This window comes from Rhinopithecus roxellana, chromosome 15 (genome assembly GCF_007565055.1).
Source record: "Rhinopithecus roxellana isolate Shanxi Qingling chromosome 15, ASM756505v1, whole genome shotgun sequence".
Lineage (NCBI taxonomy): Eukaryota > Metazoa > Chordata > Mammalia > Primates > Cercopithecidae > Rhinopithecus > Rhinopithecus roxellana.
Window position 1 is genome coordinate 117,073,868 of NC_044563.1, and position 9,329 is coordinate 117,083,196.

At 40.0% G+C, this 9,329-nt stretch overlaps 1 pseudogene; it reads left to right on the plus strand.

Moving 5' to 3' along the window:
- Window positions 1–1,797: 1,797 nt before the first annotated feature.
- On the plus strand, window positions 1,798–2,747 carry LOC104665718 (annotated as a pseudogene).
- The last annotated feature ends 6,582 nt before the right edge of the window (window positions 2,748–9,329 follow it).

The window sequence follows — 9,329 nt, forward strand, 5'->3', positions numbered from 1 at the left end:
TTCCAACAAAAAAAGTACAGGACAAGGTGGATTCACAGCTGAATTCTACCAGACATTCAAAGAAGAATTGGTACCAATCCTACTGAAACAATTCTCTGTACTCCCAGCAGAGGGTGCATCTTCTTTCCACACGGAAGCCTCCTGCCCATGTGCATTCTTGGATTCCAGAGCAAAGGTGGCCTCAGATAGGCAAAAAGGAACTCCTGAATTTGTTCCTAAATGACTTTCACTCTCCTCTATATTGTCCCCTATTTGATTAGCTTCTCATTCTCTATCTGGAGTTTGTTTAGGTTGGTTTTTTTTTAACCCACAATTTTGACTGCCAACTTGGATTTTACTTGAGAATCACTCTGCTGCTTTACTCCTTCTAACATGTATAATCGACACAGAGTTGTGCTGGTTCAAAAGGGCTGGTCAAAGACTGGATCATGAGTCAGCCCTACTGGGCTCAAATTCATACTATATAAGTCCAAGGACAAATAATTCATTCTTTTTGTTCTCCAATGCATTATTGGCCTGGGAATAATACTCATTCTTACCTCCTAGGCTCTTCAGATAATTAAAAGAGGCAATACCAAATAAACTCTCAATCAGCTGCTGTTATTCTCCCAGATTAGACCCAGCCCTCATTCTCCAGTTGAAGTCTGCCTGAATCTCTCTTTATACTCCAAACCCTATACTAGCCCTATTTCCCTCATGGACTCTGCTAATACAAATATTTTCATCAACAGAGAAATGAACCACAGATCTCCTGAAAGAGAGAAAGAAATGGGATTACATTGTGTATATGGAGCAGAACACTTACTAGTCCCCCATAGATATTTCTTCAGTTGCACTCAGACCTCACTCACACTTACTCTTTCCTCTATTCTATTGCTGAACAGTTCAGCTCAGAACCACACCCTACCCAAACATTGTGTACAAAAATGCTTCTAGGTGTTCAGCAAAGCTACAACGAGACCTCATTTCAAAGGTACATCAGTGGTCATTTTCTGGTTTTGGGCACACATCAATCATTCTTCTCAACACAGATAGAGCTGTCCACAAATAGATTTCTGATTAATGAAATTCTCTTCATATAATTACAAATGTGTGTTCTAATGCCTTACACTGTGCTTTCATTTTTATTTTCCATTTCACCAAAATCTACCATTACCATTAGGCTCCTCATGCATGCATTCATTCATTGAATGAATATTTATGAAGAGCACAGTATGCTGCTCATGGAAACAGCCACCAGGAGTATAAAATGTAAAATGTGGTCCTGTCTGCAATGACTGACACACTGAGTTATTTCTCACCCACCAGGCCCAGCCATTTTCACACTTATCCTAGCAAAGGGCACATTTTCCTCCAGTTCGTAATTCATGGTCTTTTTTCCTATCCATGGATGACCAGTCCTAGTCTTGAGGGTGTCACAACCACCTCTTTGTGTATCTGAATTCCTCCACCTGAGAGAAAATTTCAGGCCCAGGATAGAGTAATAATCGGGTCCACAGCCCTGGTGACTTGAGTGGGGTGTTTTGATCCTAATGTTATTCCCACGTCAGTACAGAACTTGTGTGGCAATAAGGAGAGGTCAGGCTTCAGAGTCAGCAAGAGCTGGATTTCAAACTGGATTTGAGGACCCCCACCTTTTGATAGGTGACTTATTCTCTGTGAGCCTCTGTTTCTCTCCTCTTTAAAATGAGAACAGTAAATCCCACATGGCAGGGTGGTGGGGAGAATCAGAGATCACACAGCTGGTGCTCACATCTGGTTTGTGTTCCCAGGGACACCAGACTAGGGTTTCTGAGCATGGATCCAACCATCCCAGCCTTGGATACAGAACTGACACCAATCAACGGAACTGAGGAGACTCCTTGCTGCAAGCGGACCCTGATCCTCACGGTGCTGACGTGCATCATTTCCCTTGTTGGGCTGACAGGAAACGCGGTTGTGCTCTGGCTCCTGGGCTTCCGCATGAGCAGGAACGCTGTCTCTATCTACATCCTCAACCTGTCTGTGGCCGACTTCCTCTTCCTCAGCAGCAACGTTATATGTTCCGCCTCACTCATCAATATCTGTCATCCCATCTCCAAAATCCTCATTCCTGTGACGACCTTTCTCTACTTTACAGGCCTGAGCATGCCGAGCGCCATGAGCACCAAGGGCTGCCTGTCCGTCCTGTGGCCCATCTGGTACTGCTGCAGCCGCCCCACACACCTGTCAGTGGTCGTGTGTTTCCTGCTCTGGGTCCTGTCCCTGCTGTGGTGCATCCTGCAGTGGAGGTTCTGTGACTTCCTGCTTGGTGATCCTGGTTCTCTTTGGTGTCAAACATCAGATTTCATCACAGTCCTGTGGCTAATTTTTTTATGTGTGGTTCTCTGTAAGTCCAGCCTGGTCCTGCTGGTCAGGATTCTCTGTGGATCCCGGAAGATACATGACCATCCTGCTCAAAGTGCTGGTCTTCCTACTCTACAGCCTGCCCTTCAGCATTCAGTGGGCCCTGTCTACTGGGATTCACCTGGATTTGGAAGGCATTTTCTGTCATGTCCATCTAGTTTCCATTATTCCAGTCTTCTCTAAATATTAGTGCCAACCCCATCATTTACTTCTTCGTGGGCTCCTTTAGGCAGCGTCAAAATAGGCAGAACCTGAAGCTGGTTCTCCAGAGAGCTCTGCAGGACATGCCTGAAGTAGATGAAGGTGGACGGCAGCTTCCTGAGGAAACCCTGGAGCAGTCCAGAAGCCGATTAGAGCAGTGAGGAAGAGCCTCTGCCCTGTCAGTCAAGCAGGACTTTGAGAGCAACACTGCCCTGCCACCCTTGACAATTACATGCATTTTCTTAGTGTTGTGCCTCAGCAATGTCTCAGTGGTAACTCAAGATCGTCGAATAGATGTTTATCTACCTGACAGTTCCAGTTTTCACCCATGGAAAGCATTAGTCTGACAGTACAATGTTTAGATTCTCCTTGATATTACCAACACGTTTTTCCTCTTACACTGAAAACTTTTTCTGCAATTTTCATTGTGATAAAAGGAGTTCCTGTCCACAACCCTAAACTCATCTTTATACATGTTTCCTACCTGATTGTATCAAAAAGGAAGTTTCCTTATTAATCTCTCAGACTATGTTCCCCTGAAACCATATTCTCTTCTATGACTGGAAGCATTACTGAAGTTGGGAGCTCAATTCTGAATAAGTGAGTTCTGTTATCTCTACATTCCATTGAATTATCAGACATGAAGCAAAATAATGTCCTTAGAGACAGACTCTCTCTTCATAAAAACACTCACAAATTGGTTTTATGAAAAAGCTAAATCTTACAATAGCGCTCGGTCTATAGTCTAACATCACACCAATGCACAATTCCTGAAAGCGTTTTCTAGAGATCCTGCAGGTGCTTAGGTCACAGGCATTGCAGAACTACCTACTACCACTACCTTGCATTCCTGCAGAAGAAGCCCTTGCCTCCAGGCAAACCCAGTTCAGCATCTTGAAATCCCAGCATACAGAGGGAAGAATGTGCAAGTGCTAGAATGAGAAGAACACTGGACCTGGTTTCAGGGATTTGGGATTCTCAAGTTGACTGCATGGCCAACATGGGTCGCATGCTTGTTCCAGGCAAACCAAGCAGAAGTGAGGTTATGGGATTGCCCCAGTCTGAAACTGTGCCATTTGTGCATTTGTGTTCAGGTATCTCTTTTCAGAACATGTGGGTAAAGTGTGACTTTACCATAACCATGGACTGAAGATAACTAGTGTTGTGATCCACGTTGCCTGAGAAATTTATGTCACTACACAGTGACTATAATCTCAGTAAGTGTGTGTTCTTCCCACCTATGTGGAAGCAACCTAGAATCCAAAGAAACTGCTCTGATGCTTGTTCTGTATGAAAGTGTGGTATCAGTTGGGCACAATTAGTGTCAATGTTATCAATGCTGGCTATAGAATAGATGACATTTGTTTGCTGTTATCTAGCAGTTACAGCAGAGTATAGAAGAAATCTCAATGCTCATGCCCATCATATTGGTTCAATTATTCTGGAGCTTTGCAGGATGCAAACACAAGGAAGGAGAGCAGAGACAGAGTAGATCTCATTCCTGAGTGTGTAGAAGTGAGTGGATCATAGAAGGCTTCGTGTAATAGGTAGAATTTTAACTGATGACTACAATTGACCTAGCATTATTATTATGATTATACCCTCTGTAAATTTTGCCAGTCACTTAAATTTTTATATTGGGCAAGGAGAGGTAAATACGATCTGGACAGATGGAAATGGGAGAAGAGATAATTTACAGTGGCACTGTTAATAAAAGCATAGAGTTTTTTAGGGAATGGTGAATAATTCACACCAGAGTTTTTTTCCTTGTGTCACCCCACATATTTGGTTATGATGGCAAGATCCCTCTTAAATAGAACCACAAGACTGGAGTGCTCTGAATAATGAGCATTATCTTTCGTAGTCTTGAAGTGATAGAGCTTGATGTTAGTTTTGTGATATTTGTAGGAGTGAACTCTATAATAACGTAAAGTCCAGAGAGGGCCAGCCAAGTCAGCCCAACAGGACATGCCACAAAGTCAATGCCTTGCTCTCCTTACCCTCCTCACTGGGATACGTCCAGCCCTCCAGGGCCAGAAGGCATAGATAAAACAATTAAAAATTAAAATAATAATAATAAAACAGGTGGGGGTTAGGGGAGAAGAGAGAAGCAATGGAATGCAGCCCCTTCTCTGGAGCAGCATTTTTACCTACAAAAGGCCCACATTGGGAGTAGGGGAGATAGTTAATCTTTGAATTAAATTCAACATTTTATTTGTCACATAAAAATTCAAATCTAAACTCTGCATAGCCTTGATATGGATGTCCAAATATTGCTATTCAAATTCTGTGTCACCTTGCAACTCTTTTGTAATGTAATATTTATAGTGACTTGAAATTTAGTTTAATATTACTGTTTTAACATGCTGCTACACATGTGACAGAATAATACATACCAAACTCAGACGTTCTGAAGTTGAAGACAGTTGTCATTCCCATTCCAGGTGTGCAGGCACCCTTGCCTTCTTATCAAAGATATGTGTAATTATTGGTGAGAGTAAAGATGTAAGATTCAGCCTTAAATTGTATCTGTAAAATGTATGTATTTATTTTTAAGAGTTATTAGAAACAAATATGATAAAAATTTAATATGTGCTTAATTTTGTGTTGGGTGTATGAATGCTAACTATATTACCTTCTAGCCTATGTACGTGGTTTACAAACTTCCTTCCAGCATACCCCACGTCCTCATTCTTGGTGACTTCAATATCCATAAAGGTAGTCTATACAATGAAGAGGCATTTCAGTTGGTTTTAAGTTTTCATTCTGAATTAATTGTAGACTATGAAGAAGTTACTAAAATGGTACCGAGAGTTCCTGTATGCCCATCACCCAACCTATAGCAATACTGACATGTTAAGTAAATGTAGCACCAAAACCAGGAAATTGACATTGGTACCATCTAATTATCTACATTACAAATCTTATGAGATTTCACCAAATATCTACAGTACACTGTTACCAAATTTTACCAGTGTTTGCATGCACTCATTTTTGGAGTGAGATATTCCTCTATGTTTCATTCCATAATATTTTGTCACAGGTGTAGATTCATAGATACAATCACATTGAATATAGAAGTGTTTCTTCACCACAGAAGAATTCCCTTGGGCTCCTGCTACTGTCACACCCACAGTTTGTTTCTTCCCAAACCCCTCTAATCATTGTCATTTCAAAAGTGTTACTAAATGGAATCATACCGTATCTAATCTTTTGACTTTGGCTTTTTTAATTCAGCATAATGTCCTCAAGATCCACACAACTTTTTGCAGGTATCAATAGCTTATAGCTGATTTATTTTTAAACTGCTGAGTAGTGTTCCATTGTATGGATGTACTATGCTTCGTTTCACTAATCATAAGTGAAAGGACATTTATAAATATTGTGACATTTATAATAAACATTATATTTTTATTATATTGTGACATTTATAAATAAAACAAATATAAACATGTGTATAGATATTTAAGTGAACAAAGTTTTCCAGTTTCTTGGATAAATTTAATAGCTGAATTGCTGGATTGTATGAAAATGCAAAAGGATTTTCCAGAGTAGCTCTACTATTTTGCTTTCTCACTGGCAGTGTATGAGACCTCCAATTCCTTCAAATCTCAGCCGATATTTAAAACTATCAGCATTTTATATTTTAGCTATATTAAGAGGGTAGACTGGTATCTCATTGTAGTTTTTATTTATTGCCCTAAACATTAGTGATGTTGAGCATCTTTTTATGTGTTTATTTGTCATGCATATATGTCCTTGCTGAAGCATATGTTCATCTTTTGCCCTGGTTGAATCGACCTCTCCACTAACTTCATGCCTGTTCCCATAGCACAGAGTGTGGCTGGAGCTTAACACACAACCATGCCTAGCAGTTTCACTGTACATTTACGACCTTGAACCTGAAGTATTCACTTATATCTCCTGAAAAGTCATGTGATATTTCCATAATTGCCTCTCACTCTCCAAAGGAAAATCTTCACGCCATCTTCTCTCTCCTGAAACCGCCTACTTTTTATTTTTTTAAATCTCTGTCAGGTGATGCTCTTCTGAGAATTACTCAATCTCCCCAGAGTGAACCTACCTGCCCATCTGCCTCTGAGCACATCTCTCTGTATTTTCTCTCATGCCAGGAAATGGGCTCTGCAAATTCCTGTTTGAAACCACCCTTTCCATTTGTGCAGTTTCCCCATTCCCTCCCTAGAAACATTTCATAGCATTATTACTTCTCCCTTCTGCATCTTCAATGTTTCCTTCTCTAATGGATCCTTCCACTGTAATTGAAACACCCCATCCTATTCTTGGCTTAAAATACCATCTAAGCAACCATTCATCGCTATCCACAGCCTGATTTGTCTTCTTTCCTTTGGAAAAAAAATATTCTCCAAAAAGTTTTCTGTACTCATTGTCTTCATTTTTTCATCCTGCCTCAATCTTCTCATATCTCTATTTCCCTCTCTTAGCTAGATCATTAAATGTATGTTTTTCGTTTGAAAATTTATTTGTGACATGGTAATAAAGTCAAAGCTTTAAAAAATAATCTTTAAATGCATGCCCTGAAAACTGTCATTCCCATTTTAGACCCTCAGGCATCCTTGCCTTGTTAACAAAGACATATCCTATTATACTTAGTAATAAGCTTATATTAATTCACAAATATTTAATAATAAAACAACTATATATTTTTTTGTCATACAATATATACATTGGCATGCATTCTTTTTTAAAAATCTAACTAATTCTGGAGGGCCTTTTATATTAGGTTCGTTGTTCTTTCTGTGTAGCTACAGAGTATTCTATTGCATAGATAGACCATAATTTTTACGGTGTTGATGGCCATTTTGGCTGTCACCAGTCTTTTACTGTAAATAACACTGCATTCATTGACTTAGTACATAGATCTTTTGAACATGCACGAATATATCTCTAAGATAAATTCCTAGATGAGGAATTACAGAGAGAAAAGGATGCTACTTTATACATGCTTACATATGTTGAAAATTGCCTTCACTGGAAGTTGTATCCATCTGCATCCTCAGCATAAATGAGTGAGGGTACCTGATGCCACTCCATCCCCACACTATAAGCTATCAAACTTTATGGCCTTTTATATTTTGGTAAGTAAAATATAACTCTGTAATTTTAATTGGCATGTTTTTTATTATGAGTTGCATTTCTCCTCTTTCCATAGTTTAGGAGCCATTTTTATTTTCTAGAAATTATTAATCATGACTGAAAGTTATTTTCCTATTAGCTTTTTGGATTTTGAATTATTAATATCATTTTAGAAAAATTTTTAGCAGTAGAGAAAATTTATACTTTGGCTATAACATACATTACCAAAAAATCTCCCTGTTTATTTATTTATTTATTTGATTTTATTAATTTATTAATTTATCTTTTGGGATGGAGTCTCGCTCTGTCACCCAGGCTGGAGTGCAGAGGCGAGATCTTGGCTTACTGCAGCTTCCGCCTATCGGGTTCAATCCATTCTCTTGCTCAGCCTTTTGAGCAGCTGGGATTACAGGCATGCGTCACCATACTCGGCTAACTTATGTATTTTTAGTAGAGACTAGGTTTCACCATGTTGGCCAGGCTGGTTTCATACTCCTGACCTCAGGTGATCTGACTGCCTTGGCCTTCCAAAGTGCTGGGATTACAGGGGTGAGCCACCATGCCTGGCCAGTTTGTTTATATTTTGATTATGATGGTTCATGTCATGCTAAACATGGCTTTTGGTTTTGAGGGTTTTGTTGTTGTTGTTGCTGTTATTTTGTTTGTCTTGTGAAAAGGTCTGACTCTATCAGCCAGGCTGGAGTGCAGTGATGTGATGTCAGCTCACTGTGACCTCCGCAGCCTGGGCTCAAGCCATCCTCCCACCCCGACATCCCGAGTAGTTGGGACTACGGACATGCACCACCACACCTGGCTAGTTTTGTAGGGACAGGTTTTCACCATGTTGCCCAGGATGGTCTAAAACTTGTGAGCTCAAGTGATCCACTCACCTCAGCCTCCCAAAGTGCTGGGATTATAGGAGTGGGCCATCAGCCGGCATTCTTTTTTGTCTTTTCTAATATTTTATTTTATGTCTTCTGAATTGTATCCTATAATTGAAAGTCTTTTTCCACTTCGATTTAAAAACTATTTGGCTATGGCTCCTCTAGGTAATTCTATTTTCGTTATAAAATTTTAAGTAGTGTATTTGGATTTATTCCCAAATCATATATAAAGTATGTTTCACCTTTATTTTTTTCTCACAGCAACTCAGTTGTCCTAATCCCATTCATTGAATAGTGCCTGTTTTACACACTACTTTGATATACAACCTTCATCATAATAGGCATACATTGACGATATTGAAGTCTTCATCCATCACTGTAATACAGGAAATATTACAATAAAGTGAATCACATGAATTTTTGGTGTCCTGGTACATGTAAAAGTTATGCTTACACTGTATTGTAGTCTATTGAGTGTGCAATATGGCATTATGTCTAAAGCAATCTACATGCATTACTTAAAAAATACTTTTTTGGCCGGGCGCGGTGGCTCAAGCCTGTAATCCCAGCACTTTGGGAGGCTGAGACGGGCGGATCACGAGGTCAGGAGATCGAGACCATCCTGGCTAACACGGTGAAACCCCGTCTCTACTAAAAATACAAAAAACTAGCCGGGCGAGGTGGCGGGCGCCTGTAGTCCCAGCTACTCGGGAGGCTGAGGCAGGAGAATGGCGTAAACCCGGG